This window comes from Nicotiana attenuata, chromosome 6 (assembly GCF_001879085.1).
Source record: "Nicotiana attenuata strain UT chromosome 6, NIATTr2, whole genome shotgun sequence".
Lineage (NCBI taxonomy): Eukaryota > Viridiplantae > Streptophyta > Magnoliopsida > Solanales > Solanaceae > Nicotiana > Nicotiana attenuata.
In genome coordinates, this window is record NC_031994.1 from 64,690,094 (window position 1) to 64,713,108 (window position 23,015).

The window sequence follows — 23,015 nt, forward strand, 5'->3', positions numbered from 1 at the left end:
GATAGGACATTGCATGAGAGTTTGGTCAAAGACATACCTCTTTAGTAGAAGGCTTGAGAGCTTCTCCCCTTGAATTCCCAAGACCTGATTAACTATTGAAGTGTAGAAGTTTTAGAGCTTCTCCTTCAGTCTCTAGTTTCCTCCCCTCTCTCTAAAATACCAGACTTTTCTATCTAAAATGGTCCCTTAAGTCTATTTATTAAAATAGGGTTGGGTTAGAAAATTCCCAAAATTCAACCTCTTTGTTGGGTCTGCGATCGCAAATGGGAGCGTAAAACTGGTATGCGATCCGCGAAGCGGTACGGAAAATGGTTCTCCAAAACTGGGTTGGCTGAACAAGTCTATGACCGATTCTGCGGTATGCGGATCGATTCCGTGGCACTGGACCGCAAAATCTCCTTCCAAAAATTTTCTATGCTGATATGCGACACATATGCGGTCTGCAAAGTGGTTATGCGGTTGCACATTAGACCGCGAAATGGCTTTAAAAATTGAGCTTCTTCTGGTAAAATCCGCGATGGTTTCGCGGTTAGCGGAATAGATCTGCGGTCGCATAATGGATCGCCGAAACACCATAATCTGCAAAAATTTCCACCAACTCCAAAATGCATTGCACAAACCAAAATTATCTACAACCTTCCAAATACATTAGCCTACCTCAGCACGCTCACATGGCCCAATGTAACATGGGTAATCACCTAACTCTAGAGGGACGAATCCTTATCCAAGTGCGAAAAGGAGCTTGATAGCTCACTTATAATCAAATATCACTTTATCATGTCCTATGTGCCATAACTGTATTTAATCTGTATGACCTTACCTTTCGTGCCACAAATCTCTGTCCAAATCAAATATCCATATACAGGAATGTATGCATATGCTCAAGAATTAATAGATAGAGACTGCACAAAGACTTAATAATAATTATGGAGATATGTGCTCATAGAATTTCTAAATGACTGCAGATTATTCAAGAAATTCATCATATCAAGAGTAACTCCCATGCGTTCATTAATAAACATAAATCTACGCATGATCTCTGTTAATAAGAGTGCGAACTTAGTCATATAAGCCAAACAAATCATAAATCACGGTGAGCACATAATTAGAATAAGGAATAAAGTATCTCAATTCTACCGCGGTCATGATATAAACTTGGTAAGTATATATACGCTCGCCATCCCATATATACATCACCCCCAATAGCTTAAACACATAAAATTCAAGTAAAATCGTAGGGGTTTCTCTCTTAACAAGGTTAGCCAAGAGACTTCTACCCGATAACTAGAAATCATCAAAAATGCCAAATAGTCATAAAACCAACTCCAAACAGCTCGAATCTAGTCAAATACAATGCTATAACATCAAACAAATCCATAGAAATCAATCCCTAACAATAAAGTTTGAATCTTTAATCAAATACAAAAAGTCAAACAACCGGGTCCGTTTTCTTAAACCCGTTAAAACTCACAAATCTCGACTACCCATTCATATACGAGTCCAAATATACAAGTTTCGTCCAATTATGACTCCAAATCAGGGTTCAAATCTCAATTATTCACTTTCCAAAATCAAGCACAAAAACTCCAAAATTTCACTTTAAAATTAATGCTTTTAGTTAATCCATGGAAAAAATAAGATATAAAGTCAAATCCAAGTGTAAGTTTCTTACCCTTAATGTTGTAGTGAAATTTCTATTAAAAATATCCCACTCTCGAAGTCTGGAGCTAAAAATATGATAAAAGTGGGTAAAAGTCCCTAAATCACATCTTAAATAATCCACCCAGTGATATGCATCACGATCACGACACACCCTTCGCGATCACGAAGGCCAAGAACCGTCCCAGCTGCTGCACCACTTCGCGAACGCGAAGTCCCCTCTTGTGAACGTGATGCCTAACCTGCTAAGCCTACACGAATGGGTCCATCACTTGCGAATGCAAAGCCAGTCCACCTGCCTAACACCAAGCCTCCGTGAACGCGGCCCCCTGCATGCAGACGAGAAGCACCACCCCTCAGTCTTCCTTGAATGAGGCCCTACTGATGAGAACGCGATAGAAAATTTTGCCTCCCAACTTCTCTAATCCGCGATCAGGAAGCACTGCTCGGCACCAGAAAACCTGCAATTCATCAAGATCAAAGAGAAATGGTTTGAAACCATCTTGAATCACATACGGGCCTTCCGAGACCCCGTCCAAATGCACCATCAAGTAAATATACCTAATTCAAACTTATCCAAGGGCTCGAGACACCACAAATAACATCAGGATCGAGAATAGACGATTACAATCCTTCTCTTAAGTTCAAGAATTTCCAACTTACAATCAAGCTTCTGATTCAAGCCTAACCAACTTGGATTCCAACCAAACTTTTCACACATGTTCCAAACCACAGTATGAACCTATTCCAAGTCCTGAAACAACAATCCAAGTCCGATTTCAACTTTCAGTCAAACCTATGAACTTTCCAAAGCTTCAAATTGCCATCTTCTTCCAAATAGAGCCAAAACATCGTAGGAACCTCCAAATCAAAATATGAACATACGCCTAAGTCTAAAATCATCATAGAAACCTACTGGAACCATTAAAATACCAATTCGAGGTTGTTTATATAAAAGTTAAACCTTGGTCAACTCTTACAACTTATGTTTCCAAAAATGAAACTAAGTGTTCCAATCATTCTCAAATCTTCACAAAGCCAAACTAATCAATCCCAGAAGTAAAAAAACCACAAACACACTACTGGAAGCATCAAATAGGGGAAGGAGGCTCAAATGCACAAAATGAACAGCTGGATCGTTATAAGTGGATTCAGACATAGAATCCTACGATGGTAAGTATTGAGCATAAAGGTGGAAGCTTGACACTGCAAGTGATCCTTTATATCTTGTAATGCAATCTATATGCTTTCTGTATTGAATTCTAACATGCTACTCTATGCCTCTCTTAAATGTTGATGACTTGTTAATCAATGTTGAATTATGTCAGGACTCCAAATTTCCACAATAGGATGTCGCGATGGCACCTAGTATCTAAGACTAGGTAAGCCTAACATACATCGATAATTAACAAAAATAGCAACTTTGATATAAATTTAAATTGTTAAACTATCATGACAAAACTCAATAGTATAGCTATCAAATAACTCCCAAAAACCCGAAGGAACTAAGTCATAAGCTCTACAGATAGTGCACTAATAAACTCGAAATACAATACTGTTTTGAAGAGGAAATAAACTGTAATACAACTAGAAACAGAAGGTGATTTCGAGGCTGTGAATGTCGAGCAAGTGTAACTTGATTTCTCCGAAAATAGTTGATCTAACACTGGCGTCCGGCTCGAGCAGATGTACCTGGATCTTCACAAAAATGTGCAGAAGCATAGCATGAATACACTACAACGGTACCTAGTAAGTATCAAGCCTAACCTCGGTAGTAGTGACGAGGCCAGGTCAAGATACCTATTAGGAAAAGAAAACTGAACAAAGTATATTACATTCAAATGATAGAAAATGTATAAATGAATGACAACAAAGTAGTATAACAATGCAGGCTAACAACATAATTTAAGGTAATAAAGGAAACAAGGAGTGAACACATGATATGAACAACAAGTAATCGAATACGGGTAATTACAAGAAAGACAAATGAAGAAATAACAAAAACTGTTCAACCAACAAGCCTTTTTAACACAAAATATACAACAAGAATTACAACCGAAGTGCCACACCTCGCAATCTCATATCACAAGTCACAACCACAATCTTCCTTATATCACCGCGTGAGCCTTGCATTTATTTTGAAATTTTTTTTTCCGAAATAGCTACACGCATTTTTGCCCCCTAATCTCACCGTGTAGCTTCAAATAATTCCCTTACTAGCAACATGCGTATAAATTCCACCTTATCTCACCGCATGCGTATCAACCCCTATCTTTATACCACCGCATGCATATGAATATCACAACACAATAATCAACTCGCACCACACATGCTCATATTCCACAACACTTGCAAAAATCAACAATACTAATGTTACCACAACATAGCCCACAACTCAACACAATGTAGGCAGAATTTCGAGAATAGCAAAATAAAATGAGAAATACTCAATGAGGAAAAATATATTAATAATCAGCAACTTCAACCTTAATGTGTTAATAGCTTTCACAACCTCAACTTCAATAACTCAAAATAAAGGTATTCCCACAAAATGACAACTTTCAATAAGAATAATTCAACAATAAAAGAGGTAAGAAGGCAATAAGAGAGGTAACAGTTTCAACTAAAGCATATAAGAGCAAACTTGACAATAAAAGATAGAACATATGCTAAAATTAAAGCATGTGAGAGTAATATTTAACAATTAAAGATATAACATGTAATTACAATTTTAGTTAAACGCATGGATAAAGCCTAAGAGTCTAAAGCGGTCAAAAGACTACACATAAGCCCGTTTACAAACTCGTCACCTCGTGTGCACGCCTTCCACATAGTTCAAATAACACAATCAACCTAAATCCTAAGGGGTAGTTTTGCCGACACAAAGTTAGACAAGATACTTACTTCAAACAAGCTAAATCAATCCACTAATAAGCCCTTTCCGTGTAAATCCAACTCCGGACGGCTCGAATCAAGCCAAAATAACATAATACCATGAATACAATCCATAGGAAGCAATTACAGATAATAAAGTTTCAATATTTAATGAAAAATTAAAAAGTCAACTCAAAAGGTCAACCCCCATTCCGATACGAGTCCAATCATACCAAAATAATCCAATGGCGACCTCAAATCCTCAATTTATTGTTTAGGAAATTTTTACAAAAATCCACAATTTTTCCAACTCAAACCACTAATTAAATGATAAAAACAAAGATGGAATCATGATTAATGAACGAAACCGAGTAAAAAATATTCACCCCGATCCAAATCTTGAAAATCCCCTCCAAAATCTCCCAAAATCAAGCTCTCTAAATCAAAATGTGGTAAATGAAATAAAACCCTCGATGAAGCTATTTTTGGCCAGGCATTTCCGTACCTGCGAGCAAACAGTCGCATCTATGGAAAATTCATCAGAGATGCGGTCTCACTAAAGACTCATAAATTCTGCTTTTGCGTACCCAAAAGCGTATTTGCGCTCCCGCTTCCGCGAGCCACTAACTGCACCTGCGGTACCTGACCAAAAGCCCGATTTCCGCTTCGGCGGTTGTGCACTTGTTCATCCTTGTATGCATCTGCAGACCAAGCTTGCCTAGCCCAAACTCGCTTTTGCGGCCAAGTAGCCACTTCTGTGACGCCGCACCTGCGGCCCAACTATCGCAGGTGCGAATGCACCAGTTCTCAACAAGCTTCAACAATCCTTCAATTTACAAAAATGATCCGCCAACCACCCGAATCACACCCGAGGCCCTCGGGACCCCATCCAAAGGTACCAACAAGTCCTAAAACACAATACAAACTTGCTCAAAACCTCAATTACATCAAACAATACCAAAAACATTAATCACACACCAATTCAAGCCTAATGAACTTCCAACTTCTAAAACTAAAGCCGAACCATACCAAATCAACTGACCTCAAATTTTGCACACTAGCCCCAAATGACACAACGGACCTACTCCAACTCCCGGAACTAAAATTCGAGCCCGATATCCACAAAGTCAACTCTCAGTCAAATCCCTTAACCTTCCAAGCCTTCAACTTTCCATCTTTTGCCAAAAAGCCCCAAACAAATCTACGGACCTCCAAATCAGCATCTGGACATACGCTTATGTCCAAAATCACCATACGAAGGTATCGAAAACATCAAAACTCCATTCTGGAGTCTTTTACGCAAAAGTCAAACTCCGATCAACTCTTCCAACTTTGAGACTAAGTGTCCCAAATCACCCCGAAACTTTCCCGAAACCGATCCAACTACCCCCGGCAAGTCACATAACTACAAATAAACATAGAAGGGGCAATGAATAGGGGAATAGGGCTACAATATACAAAATGATCAGCCGGGTCATTACATTCTTCCCCTCTTAAATTTCATCCTCGAACGAGGATAGCGACATACCTGGAGTGCTTAAAAGGTGATGATAACGGCTACGCATATCATGATCAGTCTCCCAAATCGCCTCCTCGACCAGTTGACCTCTCCACTGAACCTTCATTGAAGCTCTGTTCTTTGACCTTGACTTTTGGACTTGCCTGTCCAATATAGCCATCGGCTCCTCAATATGAGGCAAATCATTGTCATATTGGACTGAGCTGAAATCTAATACATGAGACGGATCAGTAAAATACTTCTGGAGCATGGAAATATTGAACACCGGGTGAACTGCCAATAGGCTCGGTGGCATATGTCACCTTACCAACTCTCTATAGGATCTCAAAGGGACCAATATACCTAGGGATCAACTTGCCCTTCTTCCCGAACCTCGTCACACCCTTCATGGGTGAAACCCGAAGCAAAACCCTCTCTTCCACCATAAATTCTACATCAAGAACCTTCCGATCTGCATAGCTCTTCTGTCTAGACTATGTTGTACGAAGTTGATCTTGAATCAACTTGACTTTATCCTAGGCATTCCGAACCAGATCAGTGCCAAACAATCTAGCCTCTCCTGACTCAAACCAACCAACTAGAAAACGACACTGCCTCCCATATAAGGCCTCATAAGGAGCCATCTGAATACTCGATTGGTAGATTTTGTTGTAGGCAAGCTCTGCAAACGGTAAGAACTGATCCCATGAACCCCCGAAATCCATAACATAGGCACATAGCATATCCTCTAGGATCTGAATGGTGTGCTCGGGATGCCCGTTCGTTTGGGGGTGAAATGCTGTACTCAACTCAACCCGTGTGCCTAACTCACGTTGCACGACTCTCTAAAAGTGTGATGTGAACTGTGTGCCTCGATCGAAGATAATGGACACTGGAACACCATAGAGACCAACAATCTCACAGATATAGATCTGAGCCAGCTGCTCTAAAGAATAGGTAGTCACCACCAAAATAAAGTGTGCTGACTTGGCCAGCCTATCCATAATAACACACACTACGTCAAAATTTCTTCCAAGTCCGTGGGAGCCCAGCAACAAAATCCTTGGTAATACGCTCCTACTTCCACTCGGGAATCTCAAGTCTCTATAGCAAAACGCCCAACCTCTTATGCTCGTACTTCACCTGCTGACAGTTCAAGCACCGAGCCACATACTCCACTATATCTTTCTTCATTCTTCTCCACCAATAGTGCTGCCTCAAATCCTGATATATCTTAGCGGCACCCAAATAAATGGATTACTGCAAACTGTGGGCCTCCTCAAGGATCAACTTGCGCAGCCCATCTACATTGGGCTCACATATCCGGGCCTGCATCCCAGAACACCCCATCATCTCTTATAGAAACCTCTTTGGCATCGCTGTGCTGCACGGTCTCCTTAAGGACAAGCAAACAGGGGTTGTCATACTAACGCGCTCATACAAAGAAGACTGAGATACCACGGAAGCAAGAACCCGGCTAGGCTCCAAAACATTTAATCTCACAAACTGATTGGCCAAAGCCTGAACATCCACTGCTAGCAGTCCCTCACCAACTAGAATATATACAAGGCTACCCATACTCTCAGCCTTTCTACTCAAGGCATCAATACAAGATGGTGATATCATAGTTTTTTAACAGCTCTAACCACCTCTGCTGCCTCAAGTTTAGATCCTTTTATTAAACAAGTGCTGTAGACTCCGATGATCTGTGAATACCTCACAAGACACGCCGTAGAGGTAGTCTTCCAAATAATCAATGCGTGAACAATGGCTGCCAACTCTAAATCATAAATAGGGTTGTTCTTCTCATGGAGCTTCAGCTGACGTGAAGCATAAGCAATCACCCTACCCTCCTGCATCAAGACGCACCTGATGCGAATCTGCGAAGCATCACAATAAACTGTATATGATCCCGAGCTGATGACAAAACTAGAACTTGTGTTGTGGTCAAGGCGGTTTTGAGATTCTGAAAGCTCTCCTCACACTCGCCGGGCCACCTGAATGGAGCACTATTCTGAGTCAACCTGGTCAAAGGAGCTACGATGGATGAAAACCTCTCTATAAAACGGCGATAATGACTAGCCAAGCCAAGAAAACTTTGGATCTTATTAGCTGAAAACGGTCTGGGCCAACTCTGAACTGCCCCAATCTTCTTCAGATCAACCTTGATCCCCTCACTAGACACCACATAACCCAAAAACGCCACCTAATCTAGCCAAACTCACACTTGGAGAATAGTACTTATAACATCTTCTCCCTCACGGTCTATAGCACGATCCTCAAATGTTGCTCATGATCCTCCCGGCTGCAGGAATAAACCAAGATGTCATCAATGAATACAATGATGAAAGAATCAAGATACGGCTGGAATACATTGTTCATCAAGTGCATAAATGTTGCTAGGGCGTTGGTCAGCCCAAAAGACATCAATAGAAACTCGTAATGACCATACCGAGTCCTCAAAGTAGTCTTTGGGTATCCCGAATCTTCAGATGATGATACCCTAACCTAAAATCAAATCTTCGAGGACACTCTAGCACCCTGAAGCTGGTCAAATAAGTCATCAATGCGCTGTAGTGGGTACTTGTTCTTCACTGTAACTTTGTTCAACTGCCTATAATCAATACACATCCGCATAGTACAATCCTTCTTCTTTACAAATTAAATTGAAACACCCCAAGGCGAAATACTCGGCCAGATAAAACCCTTGTTGAGTAATTCCTGAAGCTGTTCCTTTAACTCCTTCAACTCCATTAGTGCCATACGATATGGCGGAATAGAAATGGGCTGAGTGCCCAATACCAGGTTAATACCAAAATCGATATCCCTGTCGGGTGGAATGCCTGATAGGTCTGCCGGGAACATATCTGAGAAATCTCTCACTACCGAAACTGACTCGACGATAGGAGTATCGACATTGGCATCCCTGACAAAGTCAACATATGCTTCACACCCCTGCTCAACTATCCGTTGTGACTTTAGAAAGGACTCAACTCTGCTCGGAATATAATACAATGTACCCTTCCACTTCAACCATGGTAAACCTGGCATATCCAATGTCATAGTCTTGGCATGACAATCCAGAATAGCGTGATAGGGCGACAAATAATCCTTGCCTAAGATCACGTCAAAGTCTACCATACTGAGTAGCAATAGATCAGCTTTAGTCTCATAACTACTAATAGTGACTAAACACGACTGATAGACATGGTTTACAACAGTAGAATCTCCCACGGGCGTGGACACATATATAGGAACACTAAAAGAATTAGGGGATATATCCAAATACATTGGAAAGTAAGATGACACGTATGAGTAAGTGAAACCCAGATCATATAAGACTGATGCATCCCTACGACAAACCGGAACAATATTTGTGATGACGACATTCAATGCAACTGCCTCCGTTCTACCAGGAAAAGCATAAAATAAAATCGAGCCCGACCTCCCCCTCTAGGGCGACCTCTACCTGCCTAACCTCCACCCCTAGCTGGCGGCGTAGGCAGAGTGGCAACTAGAGTAGTAACCATGGCATGTGGACCCTTTGGACCTAGTGGAATCCATGGAGCCTAAGTAATCTGTAGAAGTTCACCCCTCCTAAGTCTGGGACCGTCCCTCACCATATGCCTAATATCACCGGACTCGAAACAAGCTCTCGGCGTGGCTGGTGAAACTGACTCTGGCTTGGTCAGCTAGACTGACCGCTGAAGGCACCCCGCACAGAAGGTGCAATGGAAAGTGGATGTGCATAATGGCCAGCCTGAGACCTCGGAATAGTCGGGGCACTGCTAGTAGCTAGGAGTGCTGAATGAACTGGCCGACTCGCATACCATCTACCATGACGGGTTGTAACTGGTGCGCGGGCACCACTATATTCGCCAGATTCTCAAGTCCTCTTGGCCTCCCTATGCTCCCTCTCTCGGCCCCACATACCCTATAAACTTGGAGCAATCTCTACAACCTACTGAAATGGAGTGTCTATCTCCAACTCTCGAGCCATGCTGATTCTAAGACCATAACTGAGTCGCCCGATGAATCTGTGGACTCGCTCTTTGACTGTAGAAACCAAGGCACGTGCATGTCGGGACAACTCACTGAATTTGATAGTATACTCTGACGACGACATAGTCCCCTAAAGCAGCTACTCAAACTCTGTGCGCCATTTATCTCGAAGGGTTTGGGGAACAATCAATCTTAAAAACATCTCCGAAAACTGATCCCAAGTGAGTGGGGTTGCATTAGCTGGACGACCCTCCTCATAAGCCTGCCACCACCTATACGCTGCTCCTAATAGTTGAAATGTAGTAAAAGCAACTCCACTCACCTCCACAATACCCATGGTGTAGAGAATATGATGGCACGTCTTTAAAAAACCATACGTATCCTCTATAGCTGCGCCACTGAATGTAGGAGGATCTTCCTTCTATAACCTTTTAAGTCTCCTCTGCTCCTCCTCAGATGCCACTAGCCTGACCTCATGCTGAATCGAAATAAGGGGTTATGCTATCATAATACCCGAAACCTGATCAATATGGACCGTTGCTCTGGAGTACGGGCCGCAGGAGTCTGAGCTCCTCCCCTAGCCCGAGATGTAGCTGGAACAACTAGGATCAATCCCGCCTGGGCTAGAGTACCGAACATGCTCAAGTAGTGGGGTAGGGTCTCCTGAAGTCCAGGGGTAACAACAGGCATCTCGGGTGCCTGTCCCCCAATCGGAGCTACCGGTGGCTCCTCAGTCGCTGCTTGGGTAGGTGCTCTGGCTGTAGCACGTGCCTTTCCCCGGACACTGCCCTGACCCCGGCCTGTAACGACCCGACCGGTCGTTTTGAGCTTTTGCACTTTGCTCGCTAGTTCCCCGGCATGACTTGCCCCGTGTAATGTATTATGAATTATGTAAATTGTTGGCTTTGGGTTGCAAGATGATCAGAATGAATTTGGAAGAACGGTTCCCAGTTTGAAGCTTGAAATTTAAAAGGTTTGACCAATATTTGACTTGCTTGTATATGATCTCAGATCGGAATTTTTATGATTTGGTTAGCTCCGTTAGGTGATTTCGGACTTAGGAGCGTGATCGGAATGCATTTTGGAGGTCCGTGGAAGGTTTAGGCTTGAATTGGCGAAATTGAGATTTCGGCATTTTCCGATTGATAGGTGAGATTTTGATATAGAGGTCGGAATGAAATTTTGGAAGTTGCAGTAGTTCCGTTGTGTAATTTGGGATGTGTGTGCAAAATTTTAGGTCATTCGTACGTGATTTGGTTGGGTTTTTGATCAAAAGCGTAATTCGGAAGATTTTAGAAACTTAGGCTTAAATTCGAGGTGTTTTGGTTGATTTAGTGTTGTTTGAAGTGTTTTGATGATTGGAACAAGTTTGAATAAGGTATTGGGATATGTTTGTGCTATTAGTTGAGGTCCCGGGGGCCACGGGGTGAGTTTCGGGTGGTCAATCGGACCATTTTTGAAGTTAGAAGCTGCTGAAGTTTTGTTGTTGCTGGTGTTTTCGCACCTGCGGTTTGGGACCGTAGGTGCGGCGCCGCAGGTGCGGGAGAGCTATTGCAGAAGCAGAAAGGAGGCCAGGAGAGCAGTGACCGCAGAAGCGGTAAGGGTAACCGCATCTGCGCTGCCGCAGATGCGGAAATGCAGCCGCAGATGCAATTTTTGGCAGGATAAGTGGAGTCCGCAGGAGCGGAAGAATAACTGCATATGCGGTACCGCAGAAGCGGCTATGGTACCGCAGATGCAAAAGTAACTGGTCAGAAGAATATAAAAGAAGTCTTTCGCAAAGGTGGGTCTATTTTCACCCATAGCTGCTCGTTTTTGGAGATTTTTGAAGGAGATTGAAGAGGGATTTAAGGGAAATCGTTGGGAGGTAAGATTCTTGGTCTAAAAACTCGATTATTATGTGAATTCCACCTAGAAAATCATGAAAGCTAAGCCAAAAATTGAAGAACTAGGGCTTGTGAAATTGGACTTTTGAATTGGGATTTGAAGGACCATTTGGGGTCGGGTTTGAACACTTTTGATATGTATGAACTCGTGGGGAGATAAGTAATCTATTGATGTAAAAATTTCTGAGTTTCGAGAAGTGGGCCCGGGGCTCGGGTTTTGCTAATTTCGGGATTTGTGCCCTTTATTGATTGCTTTCGTTTGGGCTTTGTTCCCTTAGCATATTTTAATGCCCTCGTTCTGATTTTGGATAGATTCAACGAGCGTGGAGGCCAATTCGAAGGGCAGTGGCGTCGCGAGCTAGAGATTTAGCCGGTTCGAGGTGAGTAATGATTGTAAATGATGTTCTGAGGGTTTGAAACCCCGGATTGCACATCGTAGTGCTATATTGAGGTGAGGCACACGCTTGATGACGAGCGTGGGATCGTGCACTATTGGGGACTTTGACTTGGTCCGTCCCGATTGATGATTTTACCGCATATTTGACTGAAATGTATTTGTTATCATCATTATTTGGGCTGCATGCCATATTTGGGCTTCGTGCCAACTTTGAACCCTTCGGGGATCTTTGTTGATTTTTCCTCACTGTTTTGACTTTATACTTGAACTCAGTCATGTTATTTTCCACTGTTTTCAAAACATAGCCATGTTCACTCTGTTTTAATACTCAAATGATATTTAAATGATGTTTTGGGCTGAGAAACACTATTTTACTGTTGCCCGAGAGGCTTATGTGATTTTTGACTGAGTAAGGCCGAGGGCCTGTGTTGTGAGGATATCTTTTGGGTCGGGCTGCACGCCGCAGCGGTGATACACTGATATCGATTTGAGGCCGAGGGCCTAGATATGTACACCACGAGGTGGCATGAATGATATGAGGCCGAGGGCCTAGATTTGATGCCACGAGATGGCTTGTTATTGTGCTTGGGCCGTAAGGGGCCCCTCCAGGAGTCTGCACACCCCCAGTGAGCTCGGGTACCCATTGTGATGTGAGTTATAGCCTGAGGGGCTGGTATTGTTATATGTGATTGCCCGAGGGGCTGGTATTGTTCTATGTGATTGCCCGAGGAGCTGGTACTGTTTTGAGATGTTGCCTGAGGGGCGGATTTGTTGACATTGTGCCCGAGGGGCGAACCTTATGTGCTTATCTTTCTTATTTGCCTGTTATTTACCTGTTTAATTGTGTATTTGTGCCCGAGGGGCGGATTTCTGTGCTTATCCGCACTAGTTGTTCTGCATTCATTTGCGTAATTGTTGAAAAAAATCATTTTCAAAGAAGTTCAAACTGAACTAAGATGTTTTAAGGGATTTTACAGCTTCACTGCTTTCTTACTGGTTTTTGAACTGCTTCTATACAGCATGTTGATGCACTTTTCGTGATTTCTTACCATTCAGACTTTAGGTATGATTATTACTCAGTTAGTTGGAGTACTCACTTTACTCCCTGCACCCTATGTGCAGATTCAGGTATTTTTTGGACCCGGTAGCGGGTATTGGTTGATCGGAGGCAGAGTCGTCGGAGTTTAACAAGGTAGTTGCCGGTGTTCGCAGCACTGCTTTCTCTCTTTTCATTCTATTAGGCTGTACTGAGTACATTTCAGACTTTGTCAGTTGTATTTAGACTTAGTAGATGCTCATGACTAGTGACACCCTGGTTTGGGCTGTGTTGGGTTGTATTCCGCGAATTGTTTTGCATTATCATCGTTATTTTTGGGATTATATCATATTTTAGATGTAATGCTTACTGTTTAATTGCTTAGAAACAGGATTGGAAATGTGTCGGCTGGCCTTGTCTTGACGAGAGGCGCCATCACGACCGGGTCTGGGTTTAGGGTCGTGACAAGTTGGTATCAGAGCCTAGGTTACGTAGGTCTCACGAGTCATGAGCAGGTTTAGTAGAGTCTCGCGGATCGGTACAGAGACGTCTGTATTTATCCTCGAGAGGCTGCAGAACCTTTAGGAAAAACTTCACATTCTTGAATTCTTATCGTGCGTCCTTGATTCAGCTTGAAAAGTAACTCTTGAAATTCCTTCCACGCGTTCGTATGCGCACATGAGCGCTCGGTATCAGATGTGCATCGATGGCTTGTGAATCCCTGATTGAGGGGCGAGATATGATCTCTGTGTGTTGATGTTGGGCCATTCTAGAAAGACTTGAGGCCGTATTGTTACCTATAGCTTGAGCCCTGAGCGGTTGCTTGCGTGAGCACGTGTTTCTGGATCTATATGTGCTGTTATGCCCCTATTAAGGGAAGTAATTACTGGTTAGTACGTGATGAGGGTGATGTGACTGTGAGATGTGATCATATGATTTGGAAGCGATGAGAAGGGTCTGCTGGAGGATAGATGATCTATTAGGTGTTTGATTTCCATTGTGATTGGATTCATAGCCCCGAGTTATGGGTGTGTGAAGAATCTTTTCATGTTTCCTAGTTGGGTGTGAAGTAAATTTCATGTTACGGTATGAGTTCAGACTCAGGAAGATAAAGTGACTGCGTAATGGTTATGACGGTGGAAGGTATACATGAATGTTAGTTTAAGGCAAAGCAGGTGGGTTATCTCCTGCGAAGTGTTCTGGAGTTGTGTGATCCTTATGTTGTCTGTTAGAAGATCCCATTTACAAGTGAAATATATGTGTTGAAATTTAATTCGGGTCGCTTAAGAGAGTGGGTTTAATTGTTACGTGAGTAAATGCGAGAGTTGCAGAAGATATGAAGTACCAGATGGTCTGTGTTCCACGAGCTTATGAAGGATTGAGTTAATCTCACTGTGGTATTATGGCAGCAATTAAGTATATGTGTTATGGGTTATTGTGTGTGTTTTGATCTATGGCTTCGAGCCAAGTGGGGGAGTTTGCTATTGATTAGCTGATTGCACGGTTATGTGCTATGTTGGTTCCTGTTTGAGGCGTGCTGGTGAATCAGTTATGGTTTGTGGAGATTGAGCCCGAGGATGGCTCGAGTAAAGGAAAAATTTTCGACTGAGGTAAGGTTTTATCATGCTTCATAGGTGTTTGAGAATCACGGAATGTCTTGAGTTGTTATTGATAAAGAATGCTCAGTGCATAGGAAAGGGAGTGGCTTGGTTGCATCAAGGTAAGGTTATATACTGCAGTGTCAGAAGTGCTAAGGAGGCGCAGGTTGTTCGGTTCTTTTGATTGGGCTAATTGCAGTTTGGGTAGAGTAGATGACGATAGAGAATGGTTCTAATGCGTTCTGGGTTTTACATGTAACAATTGGAAATTTTCAGGTGTATAATTTGGCTAGAAACTGAGGTTTTGCATTTGGAGGGTGTCAAGACTTGAGTCATTTCTCTATCAATTATGGGATTCTATACATTAGTAATAGGAAAGTAATGTCTTCAGATTCGCAGGAAGTCTTTTCAGGGTAGGTATTTTGAATGTGGTGCTTTTGGGAACATTTAAAAGAGTATTCAGCGGGTTGTGAGCCTTAGGCCATGTGGTATTTTGCTTGGGTATCGTGTGGTAAGTTTGGGTTGAGGACATGTGATGCTATAGCAAGAAGGAGTATCAAGTAAAGGTAAATCAGAAGGGAGCTCGGATAGATGGGATAGCTTGGTAGTAGGCCAGATCGGTATGGTAAGGATATGATTAGTTCTTTGGGTGTTTACGAGGTAATGAGTTTCTTCAGGTATTTCGCGGTAATGCTCTCGGGTTTTGGTGGCCTACGTAGGTTGGTTGAGCTAGGAGGATTCAGTCCTGACAGGCTTGTTTGTACAAAGGGGAGTTGGAGAGTTCTTGTTATTTCCTACCGTGGCTAGAGATGTATATTTTCTGCTGGCATGAGGAGCAGGGGATGTGTAGTGATTTTCTTCTGAATGGGATCAATGGAAAGTTCTTGGTTGGTTGAGTACATAGTTGCTTGTGGCTCCAAAGGGATATGAAATTCTCATATTATTTTAGGATGGATTGGTATATGCAGTATGTGTGGAGGATTGAGATTTGCATGTGTAAGGTTACGGTTCAGTTCTGAACAGAAGGCCATAAATTCTTAGGCAGCGGGCAGTTTCGGATAATTAGAGAAATGAGCTTCAGATGATTAGGGAAATGATCTTCAGATGATTAATGAAATGGTGTTGCTAGTTGGAGGTAATTTGACGAGGGTATATGTTTCAAAAAAAAGGCAATGTGATTAAGTTGATGGTACTTCGGTAGTATTGCGGCACTTTCTTGTAGATCGACTACTGATATCCAAGTTTGCTTGGAGGCACAGAACAATGTTAGAGTATCTCTCGTAGAATGATTGGGTATTAAAGATGTGGTATGTATTCGTACGGCAGAACTGGGATCAGGTATGGTGATTCGTGTGCTATATGGAGTTGGAGACCAGAAGTTCTCATATTCAGGTTATGTTGTGATGTCAGGTCGTGTGTCTCGGCACTATGTAGTGACTATCGGGGTCTGGAGACCTGAGTGGATCTTTTGCAGCTTGGTATGTCAGATTTTGGATGTGATGTTGGGTGCAGACTGGTTATCTTCGTGTTGTGTTATTCTGGACTATTGTGCTAAGGCGGAGCTGTTGGCTATGCCGGGAATGCCACAGATTGAGTGGCGAGGTTCGACGGATCATGTTCTTGGTAGAGTGGTTTCATATTTCGAAGACCAGCGGACGACTGGGAAGGATTGTCTTTCTTATTTGGGCTCTTGTGATGGATGTCAGTGCAGAGGCTCCTTATATTGATTCAGTTTCGGTGTTGAGGGACTTTTCGGATGTGTTTCTTGTGGCCGGGCATGTCGCCAGGCAAGGTTGTTGATTTCGGTATTGATTTGATGCCGGGCACCGTATCGTATAGCACCGGCAAAGTTAAAGGAGTTGAAGGAACAGCTTCAGGATTTCCTTGATAAGGAGTTCATTGGCAGGCCAATGTGGATGCGTGTTCTAACTTGAGTCGGCTTGGTTGGCTCCGAATTGTAGTTGAGGGATGTGTTGATTCGATTGTTATTGAGCTTATTAGTAATCTGGGGAGATCCATGAGTTACCTTTCTGTGTTGCGAGGTTTGAGGTCCGAGAAGACAGGATGCAAAGACACTTGGACAAAATCCAAATCACATTACGCCATTTCAACGAATGAACCCTGGTCCATATACCCCGAGAGCAGAACAGCGAGGCCGATGCCCTCGCTAACCTGGGATCATCCGTCGAAGAGGACGACCTACTCCCCGGGGCTGTTGTTCAGCTATCCAAATCAGTGGTCGAGGAAGGTCATGCCGAGATTAACTCCACTAGCCTGACATGGGACTGGATAAATAAATATATTAACTACCTGAAAGATGGGAAACTACCCACGGATCCGAAAAAATCGAGGGCCCTGCGTACCAAAGCAGCCTGATTTTCGCTTGATGAAAGCGGAACTCTTTACAGGAGAACCTTTGATGGCCCTCTAGCTATATGCCTGGGGCCAGGAGATACCGATTATGTGCTCCGGGAGATCCACGAGGGGACCTGCGGAAATCACTCCGGTGCCAATTCCTTAATTCGTTAAATAATCAGGGCAGGCTACTACTGGGACAACATGGAAAAGGACGCTAAGGAATTCGTCCGAAAGTGCGACAAATGCTAGAGATTCTCCCCTATGATTCACCAACCCGGCGAACAATTACATTCGGTCTTATCGCCATGGCCGTTCATGAAATAGGGAATGGACATTGTCGGACCTCTACCAACGGCACCAGGTAAAGCTAAATTCATTTTGTTTATGACTGACTATTTTTCAAAATGGGTGGAAGCGCAGGCCTTCGAAAAAATAAGGGAAAAGAAGTCATTGATTTCATCTGGAACCACATTATGTGCCGATTCGGGATTCCTTTCGAGATAACATGCGATAATGGGAGGCAGTTCATCGAAAGCAAAGTCACACAGTTCCTCGAGGATCACAAAATCAAAAGAATCTTGTCAACACCCTACCACCCATGTGCAAATGGCCAGGCCGAGTCCACGAACAAAACCATCATCCAAAACATAAAAAGAAGCTGGAGAACGCTAAGGGAAGATGCAAAGAAATATTGCTCGAAGTACTATGGGCGTACCGAACAACTCTGAAATCGAGCATAGGGGAAACACCTTTCTCCCTAGTGTATGGTGCCATGGCTTTGATACTAGTGGAGGTCAGGGAACCAAGCACCAGATTCCGACACACCATTGAGAGCTCGAACAACGAGGCCATGACTACGACCCTCGAACTATTGGATGAAAAATGAGAAGCCTCGCTGATCCGAATGGCCGCCCAAAAGCAAAGGATCGAAAGGTACTATAACAGGAGAACAAACCTCTGACATATCGGAGTCAGGGACTTGGTCCCAAGAAAAGTAACCCTCAACACCCGTAACCCTAATGAAGGAAAGCTAGGCCAAAATTGGGAAGGACCGTACCGCGTCCTCGGAGTAATCGACAAAGGGTCCTACAAGCTCGGTACCATGTAAGGCGAACAGCTTCCAAGCAACTGGAATATATCAATGTTGAACGATACTACTGCTAGGGTGTCCGATTGAAAATTCTAAAACACCCACAAGCATGCGTTGCACTCTTTTCCTTCGACCGGATTTTGTCCCTAGAAGGCTTTTACCGGCAAAGTTTTTAACGAGGCAACATCTATTTGCTACCTAAGAAGGACTCAAAAAAGTAATCAAGGTTTCCTTCCAATCAACCTCAAATACTGGGGGGCATCCCCCCGAAGGGTCACCTAACCAGGAAACCCAAGATACGCCAAATGGGGTCTCGATAGGAAAATGATGTACCGCGCCAAACGGTCGAACGAACCGTGTCCGTATAGAATAGCCAGGCCGCTAGCAGCGAAAGTATGTATACTTGTACCAAGTAATCAAAGAATACTTTGCATCAAAGCATTTCACGCTTCAAAAGAAACTGGACATTTCTGTAAAAGCGGCTCCTTTGTCAAAAACGTCCCGAACACTTGGGGACGGGCGTAAAAAACTCAAGGCCACATGATCTCTGGGTCGGAAGCCCCAAAATATTATAGCCCTCTATGAGGCAGTACCAAGTTTACAAGTGATGGCTCCCGAGCCGAGAAATCCTCGGTGACTCGGGGACTGCCTGAATGACCTCCGGGTCGGAGCTCCAAACTCATAAGCCCTCAACGAGGCAAAATCAAAGTCACAAAATGGCTCCAAAGCCAAAAGTGACCCGAACACTCGGGGACTGGCGTCAAAATCTCAAAAATCGTACGGCCTCCGGGTCGGAAACTCCGAAATCGTAAGCCCTCAATGAGGCAATATGAAGTTTACAAGTAATGGCTCCCATACCAAGGTACCCTCGATGACTCGGGGACTGTCGCCAATGGCCACTTACCAAAAAACCCAAGGCCGTAAGACCCCAAGCGGGCAGCTTCTATCTCGTAAGCCTCAAGCAAGGCATGAACCACACTTGTATGACAACATCTGTAAGACCTCAAGCAAGGCATGAACCGCACTTGTACCAAGTGACAATATCTGTAAGACCTCGAGCAAGGCATGAACCATACTTGTAGCAAGTATCCAAAACTGTAAGACCTCAAAGGCATGTAAAACTTGTAAGACGTTACTAAAGGCATCAAACCGATCTCAAAGTTAAGGCTATATATCGAACTTGTAAGACCCCTAAAAGGAATACCCTTGATATAGACGCCAAAACTACTTCACTCGGGACTAAAAATGGCTCCGACCAAACATAAATGACTACGGTCACAAGGCTGTACCAGCCAAACTAACGCGACTCGGGGACGCCCGACCGTCGCTACAAAATCACAGGCCTTCAATTACTTCGAATCAACTTCGAAAAGAACTGGTTAAGCAGGCTACCCTCGACATAGGCAAAGGACCTTCGACCATGTTAGCTCCAAATTACAGGCTTCGAGATACTCAGTCTCAGAGCCAAACCTCCCGAGGTGCTCGACCATCGCCATATAACGGCTCACAATCGAGGTTTTTATCAAACCATCAAAGAGTCAGGCAAACACAATCTCAAAAATCCTTAACGAGAGAAAAATAAAGCCTATATTAGAGGTCGCATCGACCCAAAGCTAAGAGCCATTGTCGCCAGCTCGCATGAAAGGTCAAATCAACCCAAAGCGTAAGAGCCATTGTCGCCAGCCCATACAAAAGGTTACATCGACCCAATGCGTAAGGGCCTAAGGGCCAGCTTGAAATTTGAAAACTTGAGGGTCAAATGAGCTCGAGCCGATACCCGACTCGGAGACTGAACCCAAAATAGTTAACTAAAATTCCTAAGAGCAAAATCATAAGGGCTCAAACGCCAGCTTATACTAAAAGGTCATACCGACCCGATGTGCAAGAGCCACTATCGCCAGCACTAAAATCAAAGGGCGTACCGACCCAATGCGTAAGAGCCGCAACCACCAGCACTAAAATCAAAGGTCGTACCGACCATATGCATAACAGCCAGGTCTAACCCGAGAACGCTCGGGGACTGACTTTCGGCCACTACGGGTCGCTCAGCAACAGCAAAAACCCGAGGGTCTAACCCAGAACTGAAATCTCGGATCGATTGTCAAAAAAAACATCACATATTATTTTCGAAAGACAAAGGAGAAAAGAAGGGATAGGAAACGAAAAGCCTTTTATACATATTGCTCATAGAGGCGTGTTTACAAGGCCTGTAAAAACCTTTACAAAGAAGGAACCAAACAAAACCCTAATTTGTCATCAAGCCCACATCTTCGATGGCTCCGCCAGAGGTTGCACGCCAATAATTCCGGCTACAACTTCAGGCCCTCCAACGGCCTCTTCCCCACTGGGGGCTCCACCTTCATTCTCATCATCTCCTGAGCCACTACCCGACGCACCTCCAGAAGCAGACAGGGCAGCATCCTTCTTTTCTAGGGTCTTCACCCTCTCGAGCTCGGCAGACAAGTTCCCCCGCACGTATATCCTCAAGAGTCTGCCTCCGAGATTCTAACCGAGCATGTTCTACAGCCCGAGTAAATTTCAACTCGGCTTCCTCAGGCGCTCTCCCAGTTTGAACATTTACTACAACGTCATCATCTTTGTGCGAAGATATGAGCGCCTCGGCTTCAGTTTTGATTCCGGATAGTGCAGCAACTAATTCAGAATGAAGACCTCTGTACTTGTCACTATCCGCCCTCGCATCACGAAGCTGTTGTCCAACTAAGGCCTTCCTTTCTTGGAGGGCGTCCCTCTCGGAAGTTATCTCGCTTACGTGCTGTTTGAGTTCGAGAACTTCAGAGTTTCTGGCTCGGAGCTCCTCCCTTAGTAGATCATTTTCCCTCTCAAACTGCACAAATCAGATCAAAGACGTCAAAATGCTAGAATTTAGCAAACATTCAAACAACAGCAAACGGAAGCTAGGAAACCTGTTCAACGAGATAAGTCTTCTCACGCTTGTGACGAGTCACCTCGACCTGAAACCGGGCGAAAGTATGATTATAAAGCACCCTGGCCTGAAACCATGAAGAAGATAAGTTAGGAAGATAAAGATTAGGACGAGGGGTAGAAGTTACAAAAACTACCTGCTCATAAAGCCTATTCATCTCGCTGAAAACAAGTGAAGCATCGAGCTTAGGGATTCCCTCGGGAGCGGCTAAAGGCCTCTCAAACGCATCTTTGCCTCCGATGGGCACCCCCACATCGGAAGGTTCTTCATTTTGGGCATCTTGCGCCCCCTGAGGAGGTAAAATCGTCGCCTGAGGGGAATCACTCACGACAACAACACCAACAGGATCAGCCGGGGCCTTTTCTTGTCTCCGCAGAGCTTCAGAACTGGTTTCCTCCGAACCGCCTGCCGGGTGTGTCTCGGATCGAGGGACATATTGGCCATCAGCCGGCTCGGGGACATCACCCAATGCTTCATCAGTGGCCTCTCCAGCCCGAAATCGGACCACGACGAGATCAATCCCTAGCTCAGGAGCCATCGTCTCTCCGGCATGGGTCGATCGGGTTTTCCTCCCTTTGGGGTGCTATCAAGAAATTATTTTCTCCCTCGCCTTCAGCTTGGGGACTTCCCGCTGCTTCTGGGGCTAAGACTGCTGGGCTGGCCTCAATTTCTTCCATCTTGGTTTTCTTGGCTCCCGAAGGTTCATTCGACGGACCCCCTGACTTTTCTTCCCTTCGTCCAGGTCTCAGGGTATCCTCTTCTCCAGGCAATATTTCCTTCATCAAGGGAACCTCCCCCAGACCTACACGAATGTAAGAAGTGATCACAGGGAATGAGGACACCATCGGTAGTAATACAGATTAAAGGGTACGATTGGGGCAAAAGTAAGAGCTCACCATGATTCTTGGCTTCCAATCGAGCTTGGGACAAATCACGCCACACTCGCTCAGCGTATGGGCAAATCGAGTCCAACCGACCGATCCAGCCCAAGAGGCCCGCAACCGTGCCGGGGTAAACTGCCACGACTGCATCTGTAGGAGAAATTAGCGCATGGAAAGATGTAGCCTAAAAAGAAGTAAAGAGATGCTAGATAATGTATCTACTTACGTTCCATGTTCCATCTCTCGGGGAACGGCATCCTTTCCGCCGGAATCAGGTCCAAAGTCCTAACTCGGACAAAATGGCTCCTCCACCCTCCGTTCTTGACTTCATCGATGCAAGCAAAAAGGGCCCTCGAAGCTCGGCAGTGGAGCTTAATCAGTCCCCCAAGAAAGAGACGGAGGCTGTACATCCTGACCAGGTGGTCGAGGGTAAAGGTTATACCCCCAATCATGTTCACATAATACCTGATCATATATACAACGTGCCAGAACAAATGGTGAATTTGGCCGAGGGTCACTCGATACCGTCGACAGAAGTCGAGAACCACTGGATCTATTATAGGAGAGGATGGCCCCACCAGCCAAAGGGTAAATGGATAAGTATACACACTGAGAAAATCGGCTCTATATGTCGTTATATCCTCCTCTCGAGAAGGGATCTCCACAAGCACTGCATCCCCCAGCGGCAATCAACCCTCACCCTTCCGACGTCTGTTATTGAGATAATATACTGAGACACGGGCTCGCGACGCCCCGGCTTCGAAGACGATTTCTCGACCTTGAAATCGGAAG